Below are 26,829 nucleotides of genomic sequence, written 5' to 3' on the forward strand. Positions count from 1 at the left end.
AACTGGAGGCTGAGCTCTCTCAACTCAGGACTGGCAAGACCAGACAGGAGAAGAAGGCAACTACACACACCACAAAACCAGCCTCACATAATGCTACCACACCACTGAATCAAACACATAAACACACAAAGACATACTCGGGCTCTGAGTAAAAATTTACCTAAACAGCAGAGGCCTCCAAAGCAGACACCCAAACAACTGCTACCTCAAGACACCCCACAAGCAACACATAAACCACAAAAGCAGTGTGCAAAGCAGTCACAGCCCTTAAAGCCAAATACAACACCAAACATACTTGTCATAGGTGACTCCATAGTCAGACACACTGACATCCCACTCACCAGGCCGAACAAGGAGAGGGTCACAGCAAGCTGCCTATCGGGCGCTAGAATCCGCCACATAACACAAGCACTCGGGTCACTCCACGGCAAGTACAAATATGACACAGTCATTGTCCATGCTGGTGTGAACGACCTGAGACGTACCTCCCTGGACTACATGAAAAGAGACATAGAGGAGCTCTCTGATTATGTAGCCCAGGCAGGTATGACCCTAACCCTGAGCAGTATCCTTCCTTCACCAAGAATGATGCCACAATATAGAGACAAGATGATCAGCTTTAACAATTGGCTTAATGTCTGGTGTCATTCAAAGGGGATCCAGTGTCTGTTTGCCTGGGATGACATGCTTGACAAGCCACGCTGCTTCGCAAGGGACGGCTTGCACCTGTCACCCCTGGGATTCCGGATATTGGCTAAGGCTCTTGCCACCCCCATAGTGCCTTTTTTAGGCAAGGCTCAAATTCTAAACCTACCACCCTAGAAAACAAAATGGGAAGAAACTGAGGGTAATGCTGCTCAATGCCAGAGGTCTAAATCTCAAAATGCACGCACTCGAGGCCCTTCTCAGTATGGAGAAGATCGATGTCTGTGCTGTAACTGAAACCTGGTTCAAGGCTCCTGAGAGCACCCCGGCACTATTAGGTTTTACCTCATATCATGCGTTCGGCCCCAAAACCCGGACCACACCACAAAAGGAGGGGTGTATCCATATTCATAAAGGATACCCACACCTCCAGGTTGGTGGCAACGCACAAAGCTTGAAACCATCCAGGTGCAACTAACCATAGGCAAAACTGCTCTACAAATTGTAGCATGCTACAGGCCACCCTCTCAAACTCAGGAACCCCACACAGCCTTCCTGAAGACACTGGAGGGTATAAATGTATCTCCAAACACCATCATATTGGGTGACTTCAACTACCCGAATATAGACTGGGAACATTACTCAAGCCCTAACCTTCTAGCCCAACGGTTCCTGGAGTTCATAAATTCAAATGCCATGGAACAGCTAGTCACTGTTCCCACGAGAGGAGAAAATATACTAGATCTCATTATCACAAACATGGGGACAAAATGCTCCACACCGGAAGTATATCCCTCATTGGTGAGATCTGATCATAAACTAATCTCACTGGAAATCCACATCCCACCCCCACCCCAAACAAAAAAGACCACAGTGAAGAACTTCTCTAAAGCAAACTTCACACTACTCAAGACTGGTGTGGTATCCTTCAAGGGCCCTGAGACAGTGGAAACCACAACCCAAGCTGTGGAAGCCCTTACAAATGCCTTCAATGAACACCTCCAGGACTGCATGGATCAGGCAATCCCAAATAAAACCAAGACTCTTTCCACAAAGGGCAAACGTCCAGTCTGGTGGACCCCAGCCATTAACAAACTTTACAATAAGAGGAGAAAGCTATTACATGATAGAACAAAATCCATAAAAGGGAAGTCACCCCTGATCATTATTAGTAAAAAAATATGAGCACTCATAAAATCAACTAAGGCCAATTTTGAGAGAAAAATTGCCATGGATTCAAAGGACAATCATAAGGCCTTTTTCAGCTATGTTAGGAACCTGGGTGGAAACTCCCAGATATGCTCAGAATTAGTCCAAAATGATACAAAAATCACTGAACCCACAGACATTGCCAACATACTGGCAGACAGGTTCAGTGCAAACTTCACCCCCTCTCCCCCCCCTAAAGGAGAGATAACTATCCCAGCGGAGTGTAGCCTCCCAGACATCTCAAATGCGCAGGTGAAAGCTGCTCTCTCTAAAGCTAAAAACACAGCATCAATGGGACTGGAAGGTGTCCCTGGCTGTGTGCTACACGAGCTAAATGAGGAATTAAACCCGCACATAAGGCAGCTGTTTATTCTCAGCCTTACCACAGGATACGTGCCCAAGGAGTGGCATACGGCAACTGTGGTCACACTCCACAAAGGTGGTGCCTCTATGGACCCTGGTAATTAGCGCCCCATAAGCTTAACAAGTCTAGTCTGCAAAGCTATGGAGAGGATCATAATGGAGCTCATAAACAAAGATATAGGGGACTTGCAGACATTGGACTCGACCCAGTTTGGCTTTGTCAAGGGAAGATCATGCCTTTTGAACTTGGTCGACTTCTTCGAAACAGTCACAAAGGCCATTGATGAGGGAAAGGCAGTCCATACAGCCTACCTTGACCTTGCAAAGGCTTTCGACACAATACCCCACTCGGGTATTGTAGAAAAACTTACCAGCTTAAATGTAAACCCATATGTCACAAGATGGGTTGCAAACTGGCTTAAGGACAGAACCCACAGGGTTAGAGTTGCTGGTGCTATTTCAGACTCCAAGCCGGTCACAAGTGGTGTCCCACAGGGCTCAGTCCTTGGCCCCCTATTGTTCGGCATCTACTTCTCAGAAGTACAGGCCAACATGGGAGGACTTTGGCTGACAAAGTTTGCAGACGACTGCAAATTGGGCGCCATAGTGGAAAGTGCATCGGACACGGATATCCTTCAGAAGGGACTCACGGAAACAGATAGCTGGTGCCAGAGACATGGCCTGAAGTTAAACGCCAAAAAATGTATAGTCATACCCATCAGGAAAAACAAGGTAACCCCAAGCTACCATATAGGTGGCAATCCACTAAGCACAGAAGAGGTTATCAGGGACCTGGGGACCCAGGTTGACAGTGGCCTTTCTTTTGACACTCACGTTGCTAAAGTGGTTAGAAAGACCTTCTACATTGCCCACCTGATCATGAAGGGATTCACATCCAGATCTAGTGAGGTCATTGTTCCCCTGTACTCTTCACTTATCAGACCAATGATCGAGTACAATGCCCCATTCGGGATGTATCTCGCCCGACATCTGCAGCAATTGGAGAGACCCCAAAAGTTTCTCACCAAAAGGATAAAGGGACTCCAAAATCTGTCATATGCTGCCAGATTGAAGAAACTCCAGCTCTATTCAGTCGCATACCGTCTGCTCAGAGGTGACATGTGCCTGACATACAAGGCCATGTCCAACCCGCAATTAATGGACATGCTCCACCTCAAAAAATCCAAATCCACCAAAACCACTAGAGCAAGCGACTTAAACCTTAGCACGGATATAAATAGGACGTGGTGGAGGGATAGATTTATCACTCAGAGACTCCCTATGCTGTGGAATAGAGTCCCGGTCCATGTGAGGCAGAGCACCTCGCTGGCTCTGTTCAAGAGAAATCTTGACCTGTGGATGGGAGATCGTAGGTTTACCCCGGGAATCATCTCTGTGTCACTGCTGGACAGAAGCACAACAAACTAATGGGTACAGTATTTTTTCATATAAGGGGTGGCATAAGCCACAAAAATTCAGGCTAGGCTTATAAATGCCTTGGGGCAGATAGCCTAGTATAAACCTATGAACCTATGAACCTATTTCAGCTGTTCTGGCTAGCTTTGACCGTGATCTGCACGATATTTAGCAAAGCTTAGACCTGTTTTGCGCATATCCATGTAGTCATGTTTAAATGATGCTTACCGGTACTTGCCAGCACATAAACCCACTAACATGTGCTTAAACGTGCTCTAATGACCTGCATCCAAAATCCATTATTTGTGCCATCAGAATTACGTGACAGCCCTTGCAGGTCGTGGAACCGGGAACATGCACAACACAGTCAGGGGCTTTACCACTGGGACATCTGGGATATGTACAAGTGTTATGGTGTTTTGTATGTGGACTGTACTATGGATGTTACTCCATACTGCAAGCAAATGTGTAACTCAGTTAGTTTACATATGGATGATACCTATTAATGGTATGTCCAAGTGATGTTTAATGGATGTGCTCCAGCTATGGGAATCCATGTCACAGTGAGCCGCACACTGTAATGTGCTACACCTTGCCACAACCATAACTGGTGAATGCTGGGGTGACAGATATCTGTCATGGGTACTCCCCATGCTTTGGAACTACATCCCTGATTACATTATATGGAGCCCCTCATTAACACACCAGGGAATCCTTGCAGAGTGGGTGGGGAACAGTGGTTACACCCCAGGGATCACGCAATTGGCTCTGCTTCACAGAGGGACAGTTAGTTAATCGATGGTGTGGTGACAGCAGACACATTTTGCCTAAGCTGATGAATGCCCTCTGACAATCAGGCATGTACCTACAGGTGTACCTAGGAACCTATACATACAGTATCAACACATGCTGTTAGCTTCATTTACTGTTCAGGGGTTGACTTACTTTGTACCAATAGCTGTTGTGTGTGCAATAGTTGAGGGCTGCCTATGTAGGATTCACACAGTAGACCACATATACATAAAAATTTACAGGTGGTCATGTGTGTGTGTGCCATCCATTTTACTGTGTGTGCAGGTGGAGATGTGTGTCAGTCCGTAGGGGCATACATTGTCAGTGTATGTGCTATACGTTCCCTCTTTGCCAAGGCATGGGCATATTAAGCATGTCTCCATCTGCCTACTGGGGCTGGCACAGGGTGTTCGTGGTCTGAATCCCTCTGTGCCTGTGGGTCCCTTGGCAATTGTGGTGGGCTGTGAGGGCCTTCACCATTATGTCTCTGCTGCAACTGTTTCCAAAGGATCATATTATGTAGCATGTCACATACTATGAAGATGTGGGCACACATGCCTGGAGAGTACTGCAAGGCTCCACCAGATATGTCCAAGCAACAGAACCATGATTTCAGCATCCCAAACACAAGCTCTATGATGATTCTGGTGTGTGCGTGTGTCTCATTATGGCATTCCTGCATGGTGTGTGTGCATTTCTGATGGGAGTCATCATCCACGGCTCCAGTGCATAGCCAGCATCCCCCACAAGGTGGCCATATGGGATGTCCCCCCTGACAAATACCTGATACAGCTGTGAGGCATGTCAGATGTGGGAGTCATGGTAGCTTCCAGGGCTGCCAGCACACACATCCATGATAATGCCCTGGGTATTGCACACGACCTGGCAGTTGATGGAGTGGTATCCCTTGCAGTTTATGTAGTGCCTACCATGCTTACTGGGTGGTGACTTGATAAGTATGTGCATGCAGTCTATTGCACCTAGTACCTCTGGGTAGTTTGCCACATAGTGGAAAAGATGCATATTGCTGGCCAACTCCTCCTGAGTTCGGGGGAAGTATATATGCTCATTGGCATGTGGTAACATGGCATCCAGGAACTGGTGGAGTACCCTGGATGCAGATGCCTGTGAGATCCCCAAGATACCTTCAGTTGGCCTTTGAAAGATATCTGTGGCTAGTATTCTCAAGCTTACACATACCTTTGTGTCTACTGGGAGGGGTTCCCCTCTGTTGTTTCTGGATCTGAGGCGTGGCCGGCACAGCTCAACAATTTGCTGTATGATCTCCCTGTCCACCCTGTAATGTTCTACTATCTCCAGATCATGTAGCCCCTGGTAGGTCACCTTTGGTCTGAACACTCTTCTCCTCCTCCAGGGCGTGAGGTGGTTGTCAGCATCATCCTCCACACCACCTTCAGTCTCCAACACATGATGATGAATCACAGCTATGATAGCTCCCAACAAGTACATTGTAAAAGTTCCCCATCTTTTTACACTGATGGTGCAGTGTTTGGGAATACACAAGTGTGTGTGAGGTGCCTTCACACTTTATACTATTGTGCTTTGAACACTGATGATGTCATAGGGTGTGTATGTACAATCAGAGCTGCAGGTAATCTTACTTATGTGTTTTACCACAAGTACTGCTATTGTGGTGCCTTTGTTGTTGAACTACATTTTGCTGCCATGGATCACCTCTTGCCCTCTCCTTCACTTTTCTTAACAATTCCACTCCCATTGTCAGGCATGCATCTGGTAGCCTGCTTTCTTGTTTTGCACTTTCTCAAACCAGGATTGTGTTGCGAAATGTGTTCTATAGCCGATCTTCTGCAGGTTTGCTTTGCTCTTCGGTGACAGTTCTCTTTTCTTTGCAATCCGACACATCCCCTATCCTATTCTGCAGGTTGCTACTAGCAGCCTTGTTAGCTGCCATCAGTGGCCCACTGTGAGTTAATAGGTGTTAATTACTCAGTTGTACTCCAATTATCCTACTGTGGCATTTCCTTATTGTCTTCCCGTAAACTTCCTGTTTCAGCTGTGGTACATGCCATATGTGGCTGTTTACCAGGTTTTGAGCGCGTTGTAATCCATGTACACATGCACTTTTGGGCACCATGTGTGCTCTCAGCTAAGCAAAGCTATGGCTACATCCACTCCCCTATCCTGCGGCTTTGCTTAGCAATGGGCAACCTGGATTTGCAATGCTCCAATGTGCTGACAGCTACCGAGGCACACCCCACTGCTGATGTCATGTATAACTCCAGGCCACTCCTCTGTGTTGTACCGCTGCACCGTATGGTACATCCTTAGGCCAGCAGGACGTTTGCGATTCAGTATTACTTGCCTCATTTGCATGGCATTGACTACTAATTCATAGCTACCACGCTGAACACTGTCACAGACCCTTAGCAACCCTTGCAACTTGGTTGTGGTGTAGCATGCATACCATTGACTATTATGGTGAAGTCATGATTTGTGCTACATTGCAGTTTTATGACATCTGTATATATTTTCCTTGTGTTCCCATTTGTGCACACATGCCCTGCAGTTGTACTTTGCGTTAGTGTGGCCATGACATTAAATGTTATTTTTTATGTGTTGTGCATGTTTTTTTATGCCATTGGCTGTATATTTAGCCATTGGCATATGTTAACTTTATAATACGTAAATTTGGTCCGCTTTCATGGCTCCGATGTTCTGTTTGGAAAAATGTAAACCGTTTTTTTTTGGTTTACATTTCTGTATGCTTACGCTACACCTGCACAACTTCATGAATCGCTATGTACCTTCATTTGCATGCTGCACTACTGCGCATGGGGTGATTAGCATACATGAGCCGAGAGCTGCACAGATTTGGCGTAAGCTGGTAGTGCACATGGAATTGGATTGTACCTGAATCTCTCGGTGGCCATATTTGGCATTATACCACCTACGCTATGCCTGCGCATGGCGCAAGCTTCATGAATCCCGGGGAATGTGTTGCACAGTGCTCAATTCGGGGAACATTTTTTACTTGCAACATGATAGTTTACTGCCTTTAGAGCTGTACTTTGCCATACTGTATTAAGTGTATACATGTGGCAGCAGCAGGCATTATACATGTATTATGATGCTTACATAAACATGACTGCTTTACACTTCAGCCACATATAATAAAGCAAAACTGTGCATGTAGCAGTTGTCATTGGACAATACTGACATCAGGCATGCTTGTGCTGTGCTTACTTCTCATAGCAGGTAACTCTTATGCTTTGTCTTCCTTTCACACATGTGTAATCAAGTCCATAAGTATATACTGACATGCATGCACAAACATAACAGATACTACTAGACTGCCTCTAAATGACTTGAGCCTTCCAGGATTTCCAATTTAATAAATTTTTTATGACGTATCTCACGTTTCCTTTGTACATCTCATCTGTTGTATTTTATAAATTTGTATCAATGTATTGCAGCATAATCTTCTAATCTTTTTCTGTCCAAGCTGATAGTTCTATTTCCGTGGCAGATCCTTGTAGATTGAATTACATACTGGAATGGAACATGTTGACTATCTCACTTCCTATTCTTCACAACATGAATGTTGCTGCTACAACTTTTACTGTTTCCACTATCAGTACTTGGGCAGTATGTCCATGTGTTCCTTAATTTTCTCAGTTGATCCACAGTTTTATGTATGTGTTTTCCCATTAACCATGCATTGCTACTTCAATGCATGTATGGCATTGTGATTTGTAAATTTGTTACTGGCATTTATTTATTTATTTCCAGTTTGATGACCGGGGAGGTCCACTGGGCTCAAGGAGCCCATTTTCAGTGCAGACCCAGGGAGAAAAGCTCCATAACACACAGTATAATACATAGTAGAGATAGTACCAATTAAGCAAATTGTAAATATAAAATAGCAAAACTAAGCAAAGTTAAATAGCAACATAGAGTAAAATGCAATACATATTTACATGTTTACAGATTGAGAACAGTAGTACAGAGTTAAAGCTGTATAGAGGTTTAAATCACCTGAGAATGGTATAAAAGTAACATTAGGGCGACAGCAGTAAATAAGGTTTAAATCATCTGTGAATGGTATAAAAGTAAGATTAATAAAAAGGCAGTAAATAAGGTTAATCCCTAAATGGTAAGGATGAAGTAACCTTATGTGTAATTAATGTAATCATGTATTAAGCAGATTAGGTAGGTAGAGTGCAATTACATTTCCATTTATAGGAGAGGTAAGAATGGAGCTGGGTTTTGAAGTGTTCAAAGTCATGTCAGGTCAGGTCCAACAATGTATTTTTCCTTCTGAACAATTACTGCCCATGTTTTCTTTCTTAATGTACATAACAGTGACGTTCCTACATATATATATATATATATATATATATATATATATATATATATATATATATATATATACAAATTCACTGAATGCAATTTACAAACATGTCAGCATTTTTTGTGCACTTGTATTGCTAGCCTTCCCTGTATTTTATGTATTGCAAATCACCCTATCTGTTTTTGTGCTGTGCATGCATACTGACTTACTGAATTCAGGTTTGTGTATACTCCTTTGCTTACATTGTGTGCATGAGCACTGCCTCACCTCAGTTTAGCTGTGAACCCGTGATGTGGATTCAAGCTTGGGTTGCTCAATGCATAGAGTAGATTGGAGTCTTGCAAAGTCGATCATGCTTCTCAATATGTTAGTTGTGTTTCTTGTAGCATGACATAAATGGGATGTTAATGAATCCAAGGGATACATTTTCTGTCTGTGGAGCTACTATATAAGTACATAATAATTCACTGTGTGTGTTTATTTAGATTTAAGCACAGCTACTGCTATATTGTATTTTTTCCATATATTTATATGGAACTCTTTCACTCTTTCTTTCTTTCTTTCTTTCTTTCATTCTTTCTTTCTTTTTTTTTCTTGAAAGCTTTAGGCTTTTTGATTTGTATCTATCAGCAGACTGAAATAGTATGTGACTTCAAAATGTTTAACCATCTGAGTCTATTACTGTGCAGATACTGAATTATGTGACAGTTTCTCTGCAAGACACTAAGCAGCTTTTGAATTATCTCCCGTCATCTGACTTCTAGATGTGATAATTAATGGCAATCTGGACACAAACATACGTTACAAACAGGATTATGTAATAAATCACTAAACTAGTACAACAAATGGTCTGTAAGACCTACAAAGCTAAAGCTACTTGAGTTTATTTAGGATTTTTTGGTTTACAGTTTATATGATCACGCTGTTTCTTCCCATTTGCACTTGTTCTATTGAAATATGTTTTTACTTCATATTTGTTATTTTACTTGTGTGTGTGTGTGTGTGTGTGTGTGTGTGTGTGTGTGTGTGTGTGTGTGTGTGTGTGTGTGTTTGTGTCTGTGTTTTCCAAGTTCATAGATAAGTACTAGGCTAGCTGCCCTTGCAAGCCATTTTAAGCCTATCCAATTTACCTTTTGATGCTTGAGCTAACCTATCCCATTAGGGGTTAGATTGGCTTAACCTCTCCCTGGTCAATAATTGTATGTTAACCCTAGAGAGAGAATAAGTGGGATTACACCATAGATAATTTCTGGGGACCCATACATGCCAAAAAATATTAAGGAGCTGCCACTGTCCATTAATAGTATAGGGAGCAGTCCTGTGGTAAATTTTCTATTACCCATTTGTAGATCTAAGTTGTGCTTGAATATGGGCAGGGATAAATTTTTTTTTTTGTGGATTGAAAGTTTGTTCCAGAGCAGTGGTATCCTCTGTGAGTTATACCTGCCCCTCCAAACCATTCTATTGATGTTGCAGTAAAGGTAATTTAGATCATAGGACTGAATAATTTTGATGACATTTGACTTATCGATGTGTTGTAGGTCATTCAGTATTAGGTCAGCGGATGCATTCTTGCCAGACACAGGTCACTTCTTAGCAGTCTATAGGATACAGAGTATAGTAACAGGGCTTTGAGGCAGTTCATGTAGGACATATAATTTAGGCCTTGCGTCCTTTTAATGAGGCATCTCTGTGAGTGTTCCAGTTTTTGCATGTGTCTAGACAGATAAATGCCGAAGGGAGGCATTATACTCAGTGATTGGCCTAGTGAGGGTTGAGTAATGGGAAACAATGACATCTTTAGATCTAGTCATAATATCTTTCTTGTAAAATGCATTTCTTAGTTAGGACCAGTTAGGAAACATTTGTGTTGCATTCTTTGACTGCAAAAAGATTAATTTTTATCTGAATTACGGAAGGATCATACAAGTAGCATTTTTTAATTAAATTAAGTAAATGAGCATGAGGTTTACTCTATGGTATTTGCCAACTAAGGATGTTTTGTGATTATTTTGGGGTTCCCACCACTCTGACCACCCCATGCATGTTGTGTCATTAAAGAAAGTGGCTCTTGATTTGACTTCCTTTTATGCAAATTTGAATTTAGAAGTTCCACCCTGCCATATCTCATCTGCCCAGATTAGTCAGCACCAAAAAATTAATTCTGGGGAGACCCTCACGGTAAATGAATACAATTTCAATTACCCTCCCTTTCATGTCTTTCTGCCAGGTACACACTGTAACAGATAAAGTATTACATCCATTCTTCCAGCTTAGGTTTAAAATCTGCAACATCTGGGATGAAACTATAGATAATGCAGGGACTCTAAACCACTTTGCAGAAATCAGCTTGGGATTAGTGCTACTGTTTAGCTCCTAGTGAGAAAAGGAGCAGGGTGACTTTACGTCCTCATCCTCATAGTAACTGGCAGTCATTCGGGAGCCTTTGACTCACTTAACAGTAGGTGACAGCTTGTGATTGTTGTTTCTTAAGTAATTATAAGGCATGAAGTCAAAAAGGCCATTGAGGAGCCTTGTCCAGTTTCCTCAATGTCACAGAACATTGTCTGATTAAGTGACCCGCTTAAGTGAAACAGTAGGGAAAGGAAGAATGAGGGAATCAAACCTTGAACTGCAAGAAGCACAGTTCAGCCGCAGTACTCTACACTGCCATTAGTGTTGCTGTTTGCCGATAGTAATAAAAGGAACAACGAGACAATGAATTTTACTGATCTCTGACTGGATTGCATGTGATTTCCAGAGTGGCCTAGGCACCTGTACAAATTTATGCTGTATTGTGCTGAGCTGCCAGACAAGCTTCATGGAGCATATACTCAGAGAATGCTGCAAGAAGATGACTGATTCCTGCAACATGTGGGGAAAAGACTTGTGATTAGTAGAGCTCCAAGGGTTCACTTCTCAGGAACCAGTTTGGGATTAGTCTTGATGCTCTCTTCCTACAGAGTAAATCAGCAGCAGGATGTTGATTCCTAGCTGATTGTAGAATCCATGAACATTAATAGTAGCCAGTTAGTAGTTAATAGGCAAACCACTGTTGTCAGTACTATTATTATCCTTTTTGAATTCACCAGGTTATGCAATTAATAAGTTATGTGATCATTCATTGGTCAAGATATGGCTTTAAAGTCTGCCTTGTCCCTTGCCAGCTTGCTTGTATTATGAACATATTTTAATGATACACTTGCTGTGTTTGCACAGTGCTATGTGTCTAGCAATTTCATTGTCCTTTTTTCTATATGCATTATATTTGTATATTATTCCCAGGTCCCATATGAAAATAAGCTATGCCTAGTACAGCTAAGCTGATCAGAAAAATGCCGCCCCATAAATAAATAAATAAATTGTGCCATATAGGATTCCGCCTCAATGTCTCCTGATGACCAAGGTAAGACACTGATAAGATGAACTGTATACCTACTCATCCCAATTTAATAATCTTGCATGACTTTCACTATCCACTGATTAATTAAAAATCATATAGAACAAATAATAACTATACACAGCAGTTCTTTGATTATATTAGTGCCATCTCCATGGATCAAATAGTGCATGTTCCCAAAAGAGGAGATAGTGTACTTGATTCTGTACTAAAAATGCTCCCTCTGTCAGCATATGTACTAACTTTAGTCCTTCCTTGATCATATTTTATCACCAAACAGTCGTCTTTTCCTTCAAAACATGTACTATCTGATAGAGTAGCTCTACTGTATTCAGATATTATTCCAAAACCATACTAATATCCCTGTCTTAGGGCCTGAAGAAATTCAGGTACACCCCAATGTTGGTACAGTCAAAAAGGCCTCTCTTTCTCTTTCTCTTTCTCTTTCTCTCTGTATATCTCTATGTTGGATGATTTGAATAATAATAACAATAATGATAATAATAATAATAATAATAATAATAATAATAATAATAATAATAATAATAATAATAATACCTATTTGTTAACTAGATAGGCCCACTGGACACATACCCCGGGATTCATGAACCTTGCGCCAGGCACCAGCATAGCGTCGGCGTTATAAAGCCAAATATGGCCACCGAGCGATTCAGGTATGAAGCAATCCCACGTGCACTACCGGCATGCGCCGGACCTGCGCCGCCCCCGGCGTAGGTATGCTAATCACACTGTGTGTGGTATTGCACCATGCAAATGAAGGCAAATAGCGATTCACGAAGTGGGGCATGCGTAGCGTAAGGGCACGGCAATGTAAACCGAAAAAAACGGTTTACATTTACCCAAACATGACCAAGGAGTAACGGAAGGCTGTCAACGTCAGGTATCATACAGGTGCAATATGCCAAAGGCGAAAGGCACCGAGAATGTCCAAAGAAAACATGCACAAACTGTAAATAATGACAAAATGTCGTACGTAGAAACCACAGCAGAACCCCGGATATGTGTACAGAAGGTGCAAAGCAATGAAATAATATGACAATGTCCTAAAGAGCTGTATAATACACATCAGCTGTACAGCCACCACACACCATAGTATGTATGGAAAGCCCAACCCCAGCGCAAGGGTTGTCAAGGAGTGGCGGCAGTGTTGGCGCCGTAACCATGTATTAGCAGTCAATGCCATGCAAATGAGGCAGATAATAGTGAATCGCAAAGCTGGCGCCGGTGTAAGGATGGAGCAAACGGCGCAGCGGTACTACACCGAGTGGCCTACACGAGATACATGTCAATCGCAGAGGGGTGTGCCACTGTAGGAGGAAGCATATTGGAGGCCAGCAAACCTGGGCTGTACAATGCACATCACAGCAGCAGGACCGGCGTGAGGAAATAGATGCGCTGAGAGTACATAATGCGCGCACAGATGCATGTGCACGAGGATGACTATGTTCCCCAACACAGTCATGTGACGGCCTCCTCGTCAACAGCCACGGATATAGGAAGGTAATGCGGAGAATATGAGGAAATGCGGAAGCAGTGTAATTGGAGCCGTAATGAGCAATCAACACCAATCAATCCAGGAAGGGCAAATGGCGGCAGCCGACAACTCTGTATGCAGACTCCTGCATAACGGGAAAGGGGAGGCATATGAATGCAAAGATAGTAGGGGATGTAGTAGAAATGCAAAGAACAAAGAACCGAAATAGCACAGCCAAGTACAGAGGTAGCATAACTGCGGCTGCAGATAAAATGCATCATATGCCATGTGCCTGCAGGATGCAGTAATGTAAGATGCAAAGCTAAGCCAATGCAGGCAACTGTAATGTAACACTAAAGGCAATACCGTTGCAGTTGCAACCGTAAAACACCGAAAATAATCCATGGATACGGCTGCACAGACACACCCAATGACATCACCGGGTATACAGCACAACAGTATAAAGTGTGAATGCACACAACACACAGCGATTTCCCAAACGCCGCACCGTAGGGTGTAAACACTGGGAACTTTTAATATGTATATGGTGGGTGCCGCCGTGGCCGTGATGCATAGGTATGTGGCAGAGACAGACGGAGTTGCGGAGGACGGTGCCGACAACTACCGTGAGGCCTCACAGGAGAAGGAGAGTGTTCAGACCAAGGGTGACCTACCAGGGGCTGCAAGACCTGGAGATAGTAGAGCGCTACAGGGTGGACAGGGACACATTACAGCAAATAGTGGAGCTGTGCGGCCACACCTGAGAACAAGAGACAACAGAGGGGAGCCCATCCCAGTGGACACAAAGGTATGTGTGAGCTTGCGAATACTGGCTACAGGTACCTTTCAAAGGCCAACCGGGGATATAATGGGTATCTCACAGGCATCAGCATCTAGGGTACTACACCAGTTCCTGGATGCCATGTTACGACATGCCCATGAGTATATAAACTTCCCCAGATCTCAGGAGGAGTTGGCTAGCAATATGCGCCGCTTCCACCGTGTGGCACAATACCGGAGGTACTGGGTGCGATCGACTTTACTCACATAGAAATCAAGTCACCGCCGGGAGCAGGGTACACGCTACATAAACCGCAAGGGATACCCTCCATCAATTGCCAGGTCGTGTGCAATGCGCAGGGCATTATCATGGATGTGTGTGCTGGCAGCCCTGGAAGCTTCCACGACTCCCATATCTGGCATGCCTCACAGCTGTATCAGGTATTCGCCAGGGGAGACATCACACAAGGTCACCTTGTGGGGGATGCTGGCTATGCACTGGAGCCGTAGCTGATGACACCCATCAGAAATGCACACACACACATGCAAGAACGCCATAATGAGGCACACGCACAAACCAGAATAATCATAGAGCGTGTGTTTGGGATTTTGAAATCACGGTTCCGGTGCTTGGATACATCCGGTGGAGCCTTGCAGTACTCTCCAGGCACATGTGCCCACATATTCATAGTATGTTGTATGCTACACAATATGATTCTGCGGAAACAGCTGCTGCAGGGACATAATGGTGTAGGGCCACCAAGCCCGCCACAACTGCCAAGGCAAGCACAGGCACAGGGCGTTCAGCACCATGAACACGCTGTGCCAGCCCCAGTAGGTAGACGGAGGCGCCCAATATGCCTATGCCCTGGCAAAGAGGGAACGATAGCACATACTTTGACAGTGTAGGCCCCATGGACTGACACCTCCTTACCTGCACACACAGTGAAATGGACGCCACACAAACATGTCCGCCCGTAATGTGTACCGTATGGCCGGACCTATGTGTGACTCCAACAAAGGCACCACCCAAACACTGCACACCCAATAGCCAGCAGAGCATGGAACGCCAACACCTCACCGCCGCGGTTCTACAGCACACGGCGGCGTATGCTGCCACTATCGCCGCAAGTTGACCACATATGTACTTATGTGCATACACAGATACGGAAATAGATATCAGTACACATGTAGAAATATATGTACGCATACACAGATATAAAGTACAACAGGGTAATATGGAACCCAGGGATGCAAGTTCACAGATAAGTAAGACGCGAAATCTCCACATAGTAAACATAGTGACCGACAACCCGATCATCCGGGAGGGTGGGCAGAGCAGGTAACGCCAGCCATGGAAATGTCAACCTGCATCAATACATATCCACGTGTCGGGATGATCACCAGTCCACGGTACAGTAACTGGATATGTGCGTGTCATATCCATAGGATATGAGTGCGGAGATACACGCCGCCGCGGCGCGCCAACGTAGGTATTGTGTTCAACCGTCGGTGCGGCGGCAAGCATACCAGTGAAGTGTACGTCATTATGAGGAATGTACCTCATTTGGGGTGTAAAACAGTTCATGTTCCTCGCAGTTCCTCAAAGTTCCACATTGAAAATGTCTGTCAAACATCCATTGTTAGGAATGTATTTAAATGACATCCTGGTAAATAGAAATTAATCATAGTAATTCATTAAAGGTTCTTCACTGTAAGTAAATCAGCATATTTTAATCATCCTATGACCTCCTTAGCTGAAGTTGTTACTATGCCATTACTATGTGTTCCACATTATGCCCATTTGTTCCACATTACTAATGTGTGTGTTCCTCATTTTGGAAATAGAAGGTTGAGAGCCATGGCGGCAATATGTGTATGTGTGAGGTGAGGTTGTCGTGTGTTCCGCTGTGTGTGTGTAATGTGTGTGCCACTGTAAAATGTGTATGTAGATGACATGTCACAGGCGGAGTGTAATAACATGCGTAGGCATACAGTACAGGAACCATAGGTGTATGTACAGCAGTACCCACAAAGTAGTACTGACATCTCCTCAGTGGCTATGCACGTGGCGACCTAAAGCGATGCAAAGCGGAAATGTCCCAGAATGTACCACAGGGCCATAGCCAACAGGAGATGCAAAGGACGCATGTACAAACCATGACCGTATGTATGGCGGCCATAAGGTAGACTCAACACGATCCGTCAACGTTACACAGCATCAGGCATGTACGGCGAAAATACGAATGTGCTATCCTGGCACCGATCGTGAACACTTACGGTCCCATAAATACCGCTGTGTGTTCCACGACCGTTAAGTAAGCAAGCGGCACGAATAGGAGGCTACGGTAGCATACAGGCCGTCCCAAGTATAGGACCACAATCACCGTAACTATCAGTGACAAAATGCCAATGGATAGTAGGCACGGACGAACATCCGCAGATATATAACCGATGTGAAGGAGGAATACGTGCAGGAAGCACACATGCAGGCGATACCGACACCACGACATCAACAAAACAAACATTCCCAGAACAACAGACAGGTAACCTGCAGCTCCCCAAGCAGGGATGGAGCACACACACAAGCATATCTTGTATGTATAAATGCAAGACCCACACCCGTACCGTCACCCACATCCGCAGATATACCCCATCGCACATATCAAAGGGATAACAGCTAAAACGGTAGCAAACACATACAGGCAGTGAAGGACAGGGGCATACCCACAACAAGCTCGTGGGAAACACTAGCAGCAGCTGATGCATCCTTGCATCCGTTGTGTACAGGAATATAACAGCTATGTTACACATCTGAATGCACAACGCCATCGACAGACGCCGCCAGGACACGGAGACCCACATGTCGAACAGAATACCATACCCAACACACACAATCCACGGCTAACACCACAGCGAAATGTACCTGACACCACACATAGCGGATGCAGTCACACAAACATGATACAATACATACCATCCTCACGAAGGTATTGCAAATAACCAACGGCCACACGAGGAATGAACCATGGCCCAGTGTCGACGCATAACGTACGAATGGAGGGGGATCACCGGTGATATGCGCATAAGTACACACCGAGGAACAGCTATTGGCGTGATGAACCCACATGCCTCAGGTGACGACGAATATAAGGAAGACTCCCTGGATATTCAAACCGTATGTTCATACCGAACAAATACCGAATACAAAAGAAGGAGTAGCAAGCAAGTACTGACGAATACAGAACCAAAGGCTGAAAGGTATGTCGAACCCACGAGATGTACTGTTGTGTAACGCATGATACGTATGACGAATCTGTACAGTATGTGAACGGTGTGTGTAGGTAAAGATACCTGTCCATCAGGCAGAGAGTGGTGAAAGTTGGTTATGTAATGCTAAGCCGCGCAGCATACCAACGACTGTGGACAACGTGTGCACAGCAGTGGGACAACATGTACACACCCAGGATAACCCCAGGTTAGGCTTGCCACCTTTTCAAATGGCCAAAGTGGGACATTTTCAGGACACACATCAGATGTTACAGGTGGACACATACCCATGGTCAGTACAAAGGGTAGAACTTTACTCTTTTGCCTAAATAAAAGCGTAGTCTTGTAGCAGTTTAGTTGCTTATTGTGTGTCTTGTAACATTTAGGAATTTACATACATAAATAACTATGTTATGCAACTCTTACATAAAAAATGGGACATAATTATGTCCTACAATCTCAGGACATTTGCCATTTGTAATATGTTTTGTCAGGACACAACTGCCCAAAGAGGGACTGTCCCTTGCAAAGTGGGACAGGTGGTAACCCTACCCCAGGTCTGCCATAGGGATTTCAAACACAGAACAATGCCACCACCCACGCTGATGCTGGCAGTGAATATCCAACAATGAAGTGCCACAGCAGGGGATAGGACATGTATGTATAGTGTCACAGCACACATGTGCATGGGCATATACCGTCGATGTCATACAGAATGTGCGCACGACGTGCACGTATCCCACGCAGTAGGGGTGACTATGTCAATTATGTGTAATGCAAAGCTGTCATGATGGATATGTTCAGAAATCATAGACAGTATCACAGGCATAGCATGCATGATGGAGGGATGGCCTAATGTTATGTACATAAACAAGATATGTATGGCCTGCACATATGGGACAATGTAGTAGCAGAATAGGTACCCGAAATGGAGGGAACAGCAAGTAACCATGTCCAAACGTTCCGTAGCAGGTGCAATGTGTGCCACAATGATGTCCAGCAGGGCCGTGTGTAAACACATGTGCAATGTACACAGTAGTGACACCCCCCCATGGTAGTGTCCACTGAACGGCAGAAGTGGATGTCAACTGTATGTCTATACAGTACGTCCGCTGTGGTGGTACCATGGGTCTGTGTCACCCTACCAGCAAGGGAGCTATCACATGACTAGTGACACAGTGTGCCCCTGTGGGATGTGCACAGGACCTATGTCCCACAGCACGGTGTGTGTCCAGTCTGTGGATGTCACACAGACGCCCGGGCCAAGCAATGTGGCATGTGTGCACACATGCAGGACTGCTCCTCCCACCCTGCCCACTGCAAACACCATGCAGGAGTACTACATGCATCAGTACTGCGGAGAACATGGCCCATGGCAGAGTAGATTACACCCCTGTGTTAGTGGCATGCAGGTGAGTACAGATGTGTTACATGACTGTCATTTGCATATGTAAACTGTCTGAGCCGGGTAGAGATCACAGCATGACTATACTGAGACATGTAATGTTGTATCCATTGTGTAAGGTACACCACACATGTGTTATTGTAACACTGCCCGCGTGTACATGTGTGTATGGCACAGGTACAAGGGCACCCAAGGTATCAGCTAGACATACGGTCCAGAAATGCGTGGTCCTGCACATGTGTACCCACGCCATGGTGGAATATGGCAACCACAGCACCATGTGGGGCATGTGTGTGTACATCAACCATGTACAACGTGATATGCCTGTATAGGGACAGTATCCATGTGATACACACCGCATGACTATCAGTATGCAAAGGTGATGTGTATGCACTATGTGTGATGTAACTGATGCAATGATATCTACATGATATATCTGCCACACTGACACCTGTATGGTTGTTAGCAATATGAGTAGGATGAGCTAGAATGCTGCCAGGTATGTAGATGTGGTATATGTAGGCATGGACAATACTGTGTGACAGCAGATAGTGTACGCATAATACTGAGCATGAGGGGCCACATGTCTGAGGACTGTGCAATGTCACACGTCCCTGACTTGTTGTAGTTAGCATGATATGCCTGCACCACTGTGTGACCTGTACAGGAGGCACATGGCGTAACATCCCGAGACATAGGGTACGATGTGATGCTGGATGTGTACATTGGCAATAGCATAAAGTGGAATGGTGCTGAAGGGCAAAGAGCGGATCATGTCTGATGTGATACCCTCTGTACCACCCCAACCACCCATGCAATAGTATGACAGGTGGCCAGCATGGGATGTGGTGTGCTGTGGCGCACATAAGCCCAACAAGGGTGCCAGTAAAGGCATGCAGGTAGTCAATGAGTGTGTGAAGCATGTATGTCAAGATGTGGCCCAGTGCCATACTGAATGGCCCAGTCATGGGTGTACAAATGCAGCCCCATACGTGCAATGCAGTACCACCCATGTGTAGTGTGATAGATGTGGTAGTGTGGTGGTCAGGGTACACAACGTACATGAATGGGCTAGCAGTCAATGCAGTGTGCTGCTGCAGAGACATGTAACAGCCAGGTTGGCGGGATACAACAACTACGGCAATTGGAGGTGACATTGGGACTGTGTTCCCGGACATAACATGTGCATGGCAGTACTATGTATGTGTCCACAGGGTTAATACAATGTCCAGCCAAGGATTGGAACCCTGTAGTGAGTGAGAGTGTGTATTGTTGGTAGGTACCCCATTGGCAGGCACGATGCCAGCAACATCTGTGTTGGCAATGCCTGCATGACTGTGGTATGCTGCATTGAATGTGGATGTAGTCAAACAGCAGAGACATACCACCACACTGCGTGAGGGCCCACACTGCAATGTCTGGCAGTCATGTGTAGGTAGCTAGCTGTGGAGTATGTCATGCACCATGAGGACACACCATGACTGTCAAGTGACACACCACACACAGGTGAACATAACTACCGTGCAACAGCCTGCACATGTGCCCATACAGCACGTGTGCATGGAACAGGAATACCACTGTGGCGTCTGTGAAAAGGCCAGTACCACCATGTCTCTGTGTGGAATAGCATGGTCCCTACCAGTGTGTAAATGTAGCAGAAGTGCACTGTGATCAGTGTTGGCATAGGCACGTAGACTGTCCATCGTGCGGGTGCCATGCCATCAACTACCTCTGTCAGTGGATGTCAGTAATACCGGCTGTAGAGTGTATGTACCATGCATGCTGCTATGGTTGTGTGTTTAGGGTGTGGCTAGCAGGGATGAGAAGCATGGATGTTCAGCAAACAGAGGGGATGTGTGTAGGCCTAGCACACAGACACATGGAGGTTTGGTGCATGCCGAGGGTAGTGTAGGTATGGTATGTGTCGTGTAATGTGTCACCCAGCTATGCGTACTGCATGGCCAAGCATGTGTGGGTACATGGGAGTCCATACTAGGGAAGGGCGTGTTGCTGTCAATACATAGCAGTAGCAACTGTCCTAGGTGCAATGTACAGTATGCCAACACGACCAGCATGTAACCTGTGGTGTACAGTGTATTCACTGTCGCGTGTCACAATGTGCGGTCACGAACATGGGTATCTGAACATGGATTACCTATGATGCAATGTGTCTTGGGAATATACAGTATGTGTGTAAATCACTGTGTGGTGTGGGAACCACCCACCCGTGTGTGTTGCAGTCCAGGTATGTGCCTGGGAGTTATGATCTGTGTACAATCTGGACTGGCAGGTGTGCCGTGTAGGGCATGGAGGCAGGTCCCAGGCACTGCAGATAAATGACATGTGTGCTGTACTGTGTGTGCAGTGCTTGTGTACAGCACAGTGGAGGGTGTAAGCATTGTCACACATCACTGCATGCTGTGCCTACCTGTGACAGCCCTGCCGGAGACAGACATGTGACACCGCTGCACAGGCAGCATAGCATGTGAAGATGTACATGTGGGCTGCACACCTTAGGCAGATGTCCACAGGTCATGTGTGCCACGGTAGTGTGGTTGAACATGACTATCAGACTGGACAAACACCACATGCCTGCATAACTACAGTATGACCATAGTCAACAGTCCCAGTGACAGAGTAGGCCAATGTACACTATCCCTGCGTGCAGACCACTGGCTACTGGACACCTGGCTAGACACACACCTGGAGGGTTAATTCACCATTGAGCCATCACATGTCCCAGTCCATGTGGGCCGTACAATGTCATCACAGGGTGGTCACAATAGCAGGTGGCAAGGCAGACACGGTGTACCAGGTGATGTGTCATGTGTGCATATGTCGACTAGCACAGCCGTTCACATGTCTGCAACATACTGGTGCACGATGTATACTGTTACATGATGTATGGAACTGCACTGTCACCCACTACAGGGCCATCTGACACAGGTGTGTTGTGACTGGTGTAACCCATGTTTGCACAGGATACACACTGCTGTTGTAGGCAGCCATGCTGATGGCTACCAGTGATATATGCAGTGGTCATACAGACATACCGTACACGGTGTTCATGCAGGAATGTCCATTGTCGTGGACGATGTGCTGCTATGTGAATGTAGGTGTGTGTTGTGAATGTTACACATCCAGAAGACACCATCTGGTGCAGTCATGGTTGTCAACACCAGTACACACATCCACAGCAGTCAGAACCCAGTCCTGACAATGTGTGTCAGTCACCCTCGTACTGTGTGACATATGTGCACATGGCGGAACACCTCCCACTGTCATCTAAGCTGGCTACATGATGGCTGGAATGTGCTGTAGAAATGTACAATGCTGGTAGCCCAATGAAGTACCTGGAATCAGACACAGTACGCTATGTCAGCCATGTAAACCATGCACAACAATGACCGCCCAACAGACACAAACAATGCATTGACACATGGAACATGTGCACATGACAACCTCCAATGAGGTATGTTGCACATATTGATGTACAATTGTCATCTATGGCCATAGCATGGATGCAGACACACATACTCCACAGGTAGTACCATGTGATGTAGGTAGGGGGCATTGCTCGTGTACATGTCACAGTAGCTGTACACACACATGTCCTGCATAGCCGTCATGTAGGGGTAGCTGTGGTATGTGACTACTGGACATGCCCATACAAATGACCATGTCCCACAGGAGATGTGTTATGTGTGTACCACATGTGACGTGCTGACAACAAGCTGTGATGTGTACGGCTGCCGGTGTACCTGTGTGACATTGTCTGTGATGGGTGCAAAGGCATATAGTATCGTATTGCATGCACACAAGCCCCACATAGGTCCATAGCCTGAACATACAATACAAGGAGTGTGTGGGATGATAGCAACCCACAGGAGGAGATGGGTATGGCCGGCAGGCCACAACCACATGTGTGTGTATGGCGTTCACGTCCACCACACATGAGCATCTGAGAGGCTAGTGTTACAGCTGTACAGGGTTGCATGCATATATGTTCAGCAACATCCCTGTGTGTCCCACCACTGGCCCGTGGACCGATGGACACCAACCAAATGTGCAGATATGACATGTGCACAGCACATCACAGATGCCTACTGTAGAACAGGCTTACCGTGTAGACATGTGCACAGTAGGTCTGTGCCAGCTGCAGTCAAACATGTAATGTGCCGAACCACACCAATAGTCCAGGCCATGCCACAGATGGACGTGCATGCATCTGTGTATGTATGGCTGTGAATGTCTCCGGCATAGCAATATAGCTGTGTCACCATTGTGAACAACAATATGAATGTGTCATATGTGTGAGGGGTGCGTCATCGCATATGGTCTGATCGGCGATACCATCAGTGACCCTGCTATGTGAACATCCCTGTCCCCATACATGGATACCTATGCTGTGCCCAACACCACATTCACAGAGGGAGGGATGGCGGTGTGTAGTGCAGCAGCAGACATGGAGGTGGCAGCAGGCACTGGATGTACACATATGTGGTACCCACATCAGTGCAGGCAACCATCCATGTGCACGGGATAGCGGTGTGTGTCCACATACAGCACTGTGTTGATCAATATCCCAGCACATAGCACCTGCCAGGGTTACAGTGTATGCATGGATGTGTGATACCTGCATGCACCAGACACACCCTCAGCAAGCAGCGTGCAGCATACCTCGCTTGAGGCCAGTGTCCACACCATGGCGATAGACATGTTGAATGTCCATATACACATAGCACTGACATATGGAATGGACAGCCACCCTGCCAATATCGTAAACCCCAGGTGGATCACAACCCAGTGCCATGTATGTGGCATACCCTGCCATACCATGCAGACCTGCCCAGCAAGGCTGCATGAGCTATCACAGTCCTACATGGTGCAATGGACAAAAGGCACTCTCACTATCAACCATACACAGCAGTAATGTGGCGGTGATGCACCCTGTGGTGTCACAGGTGCTGTGTGATGCTTTGGACAATGTGTGTGTACATGCTATGCATGGCCTGTCCTGCTAATGTGTCATGGTTACACATTGCCCTATGTCTATCACATGTGCAACACAGGTGAGCTGTGGCAAGTTGTCCAACACCCGTACATTGCTGTGTGGATGTACATGGCACGACACATGCATGTGCAGGTGTCCATGTGTATGTGTACAGTGCCACTGCTGACGTTCACAATGGCTACAGACGTGATGTGTACTGACATATACACAGCGTCCAGGTGAACAGCAGCTCTGACGTCACATGGGGACCTATGCCAGTGATATGGACACAGGTGCAGCCAGGTACACATGTCCACAGCTGGCTAACATCTACATGGTGCGTGTACAGTGTGATGGGGTGGCAAACAGATATGATGTGACACACACTGCTCAATGGTGTGAAGCCAACACATCGGCTGTGTCACTGCCACGATGCCTTTCACAGATTACTGTGCAGATGTCGTACTTGTCATAGCAATGTATCTCCAACAGTATGCCAGCACAGCAGTGTAAATGTGACCTGCCACCATCATTATGTCTTACAGATAATGCCACGATCCCGGCTTCCTGCATTCAGTCGACAGGAGGAGGAGGTGATCATACCATACCTCCATAGTAATCATAACATGTTATTTAGTCATGTGCCACAGCAGGCACAGGAGCGACAGGAGATGTGGGAGGAGATGTGCAGGAGGGTGAACAGCCTGGGCGGATACAACCGCACTTATCAGCAGATCCGCAGACACTGCACAGACCTGATCCGGCATGCAAGACAGCGTGCCGCTGCAATCGCCAGACAACAGCGTGGGACAGGTGGTGGGCCACCAACCCAGCCCCCACTCACAGCCACGGAGGAGCTCCTGGCCAGTCTGGGGACACCCACGGAACAACACGCAGAAACCCATGTGTCCATCGTGGAGGTGGGTGTCTCCCGAACTATGAGCTTGGAGCTGCATGGTAAGTCAGGGTTGCATGTTTGTATGATAAGTGACGTGGGGGTGGGTGTCATAGTACAACACATAATATAGCCATACATGCCAGGTATATGGCCACACAAGGCGCATACTACAGTATGCTATGTTGTGTTAGCAGACATGTGCATAGCACATGCTAACTCACAGACACATGATGTGACATGCACACTGCTGACTGTGGCGATAGTAATGGATAATGTGTATACCTTTGTGTCATCCCTTTACAGATACATCTGGCGTGTCGCAAACACAAGGGTCTGTTGCAGGTAAGTCTGTTGCTAGTCAAAGGCATGATATGGTGTATTGATATTCCCCATGTGTCCAGGCATGACATGCACACCTGTGTGTGCCCCAGTCACGATATACAGGTTGCACCACCCGACACACACACCACCCATGTACAGTAGATACAACCGTTAGCGTAGAGTGGCATGACACCACACGACCAATTGGTGTGATACGTGCATTCAGCTATGCATACAATGGTGTAGGTGTTCCACAATGGCTGCATGTGTAGTATGCATCGGTATGCCTCTGCAGTATGCACACAGTACCACATAGTGAGCTGTGATCTTGCCAGAGCACAGGTGTTACCAATGTGACCTATGCCCCTGCATCAGGTGCACACGTTGTGACATGGCACATGCCATGTCCCATGCATGTGGATGTCTGGCTGCAACATTGTCACACCATGACATGACCTATGCACGACATAGCAGACATCCACACTGTCTGCATATCTGTAGGGAATGTGACACCTTACACTACTATGGTTGTATGTCACATGGGCCACCACAGGGCCATGTGCACGATGTCCACCACACACAATTGTCAATGACCCAGACAGACAAGGCCATGGTCGATACCTACAGGCATGTTGCCACACAGTACATCCACAGTGGGTAGTCACCGTTGCACCCTGTACACACATAGTGGGCTCATCACTGTAGTGGCCCCCCTGGACATCCGATGTAATGCACCACTGACATGGACTGCCTCTCCACAGCTACTACAGGTGCCTCCAATATCCACCACATACGTGCTGCTGAGCGGCTTAACTGACTGACAGACATGGCAATGTAATGCGTCCAGGTCACGCATCACACAGAAACATAACTGTGTCCTGCTACTGTGCAGTGGCACAGTGCCCGCACTCCACACTGTACAGCTATGTACACAGCTCACACCAACCGCACCTGCACAGACATCCCTGTTACCCATACATTGTATCTGTAGACTGTACACATAACACTGCACCATGACAGCCATTGTGATGTGGTGCATGCGGTGGGACACCATCGTCACATGTCCACATGATACCACACATGTTTGCGGTGTACATGACATAGTGTCGGCAGACATGTGTACTGTCAACTCGCCCGGCCACATGGTGTATCACGGTGATGCATGCAAACTACCATGAATGTGTGTACTGCATGCCTACTAAAAGACACCTGCCTGTTGTACTGTTCCCACCAGGGCAGTGTGCATACTGCCACTAGGAATGTCTGGTCTACATTCACTGGTCTGTGGTGTGTGAATGCTGCATGCCACCTGCAATATCACATGCATGATGTCTGTGTGTGTGTGTGTGTGTGTGTGTGTGTGTGTGTGTGTGTGTGTGTGTGTGTGTGTGTGTGTGTGTGTGTGTGTAACTGACGGTATGCCTTTGTATTGACAGGTGCTGTAGGTGAGTTCCCCTCCTGCGGTCCAGCTGATGCTAGTGTCCCCACAGATACTAGTGGTGATGACCA

Source organism: Protopterus annectens, chromosome 2.part1, assembly GCF_019279795.1.
Source record: "Protopterus annectens isolate FY-2018-M chromosome 2.part1, PAN1.0, whole genome shotgun sequence".
In the NCBI taxonomy this organism is placed as follows: domain Eukaryota; kingdom Metazoa; phylum Chordata; order Ceratodontiformes; family Protopteridae; genus Protopterus; species Protopterus annectens.